Here is a 2,452-nt window from a genome sequence, read left to right on the forward strand (position 1 = left end):
ACTTTGAAGAACCTAGAATATAAGACATATTTTCAGTTGTTTCACACTTTTTTGTTAAGTATATAATTCCACATGTGTTAATTCATAGTTTTGATGCCTTTAGTGTGAATGTACAATTTTCATAGTCAAGAAAATACAGAAAAATCTTTAAATGAGAAGGTGTGTCCAAACTTTTGGTCTGTACTGTATATATATATTATTTTTAATTTTTTGTTAATTCAGATCTGATACAGTTACATTGATGGGAAAATTACATTATAGCTAATTTTCTCATAATTAAAAAGGGTCTGTCATACCTGCATCTGTCAGTCAGTTGGAAATATTGTGAAGTACAGATTAAAACGTCAATGTTAAGTTGCATTCTGCCTATAAAGTAGCAAGATCTGGTTTAATACTTCTCACCTTCTCCATCTACAGAGTCTACACCAATTTCCTCATAAACCTTCTCCAGGGCAGCCATTTCCTCACGGGCCTTAGAAAACTCACCCTCCTACATACCTTCACCTAGATACCTGTGTTGCTCAGCATACACACAGCAAACTGTACATTGGCAAGATCCCCATCATGAACTACTGTTAGTGGCTGATAGTTAATACAAACATTAAAACCAGCAAGACACCAGTCAATAAACTGGATGCAACGTTTGGTCTTGATAGTGGCCATAGCTGCACTAACATCTTTGCATCTTTGGGCACCATATCACCACGGCATAACAGGCAGCAAACCATGTATTTGCCATGACATAGGTCTCATTTCACCATCTGGTTGGCTGGCTCAAATCTGTTCATGGGTAACTTTCTCTGCTAGCATTACTGGGATACAGGTGGAAGTGGTTACAAGGATAGGGCACCAAGTTAACTTTGTCAGATCTACATTCAGTGTTCCATCAAATCTTAGGAAAGCTGTAAGATGACACTATCTGACTGATAAGGAAATTCAAGATGGTGTTCAGTTGGCACCGCAACATCTACATTTCTACAGCAAATGCCATAGATTGCCTCATTGTCTATAATGAAAGTACAGTCAGATTGCTCATGGGTGGTGTGAGTGCTGAGGATGGAGTTGTAGTGCTCAACACCACAAGTATACACTTAGGAAGCTGAGAAGATGGAGAACTTCAGCTTGGTCTTCTTTCCTTAATCAACAGAGACGTTCAATCAGCAGAGAGGTGAAGCCAGAACCAGTGCCACCACCAAAACTATGGAAACCTGCAAGAATCCAGTTCAAGAATCCTTTCTATCACCAAATCAATAATTTCCTTGCCGATAATGTAATGCCCGCGGGCATAGCTATTGGCAGCATCTTCCTTTCCAGTAATTAGCTGGCCATAAATATTAACAGTACATTTCACTGCAGATTTCATCGAAGATTGTAGGCTCCAGGTCCACAAGCAGTCTTAAGAATTTGTTTGCTAGCTCCAGTGCTGAAAGAATCATCTCCTCCTCCACTAGATTTATCCCTGGGCGTTTGTCCCTCATGCTGGATGCTATGTTACAGACAGAACAGCCCTCAGCAGGCAACCAATCTGTACAGCATCCTGACCAAGGTGGATAGAAATGCACTTACACATGTTAAAAGATTCATTAAAGAGTAAGAAAAAAAATTTAAATAAACTTTACTTTGTCCAGCAACTATGAGCTAATGCAAGTAACAGAATACAGAACCATATATTTAATTTGTGCATTTACTTACATGCAACTTAATAGACAGTAGAAACTGCATACATGATCAGAGTGCCCCCCTTATCTCCTGGACCCCTGTGCAGGTTGAATATTTCTACACCGAAGTACCTGTTATATTGTTTTCCTAAGGGTCTTGCATTTAGTATAGCCTAGCACTAGTGTTGAGCGAACATGCTCGACACTGCTCGGTACTCGCCCGAGCATCACGCTACTCAGGATGTTCGGCGAGCACCGAGCATTTCCGGGTTACTCGGGCGGGAGCTCGGGTCTCCGCCCTGCATGTTTGTCGCTCTTTACAGAGCCAATGAACATGCAGGGATTGCCAGCCAGTCACTGTAATGCCGCAGCCATGTTGTTTTGGGCATTACAGTGATTGGCTGGCCGCACAGCGTCACCTCCCAGACGATCAGCCCGTCATGATTGGTGTGTGTGGGTGTCTGTGCGTGTGTCTGCGAGTGTGTGCGGGGTGTCTGTGCGATGTCTGCGGGTGTGTGCGATGTCTGCGGGTGTGTGCGGTGTCTGTGCGATGTCTGCGAGTGTGTGCGGTGTCTGTGCAATGTGTGCGGTGTCTGTGCGATGTCTGGGGGTGTGTGCGTGCAGGCAGACATAGGCCGATGTGACACTACTACTCCCATCGGCCTATGTCTGTCCCCAGTCCACTCGTGCCAGCAGGATCAGCTCGATGGGAGCAGTAGTTCCCATCAGCCTGATCCTGCTATTTAAATTGCCCTACTGTGTCCCCAATAAATTTTAAATACATGTCATTGGTG

The 2,452-nt window shown here is 43.5% G+C and overlaps 1 pseudogene; it reads right to left on the reverse strand.

The window, feature by feature from the left end:
- Positions 1-388: 388 nt before the first annotated feature.
- On the reverse strand, positions 389-1,570 carry LOC141251777 (tubulin alpha-1B chain pseudogene; annotated as a pseudogene).
- Between the last annotated feature and the right edge of the window lie 882 nt (positions 1,571-2,452).

Source organism: Phyllobates terribilis, unplaced genomic scaffold, assembly GCF_046119375.1.
Source record: "Phyllobates terribilis strain yellow unplaced genomic scaffold, ASM4611937v1 Scaffold_2__4_contigs__length_985480577, whole genome shotgun sequence".
NCBI lineage: Eukaryota > Metazoa > Chordata > Amphibia > Anura > Dendrobatidae > Phyllobates > Phyllobates terribilis.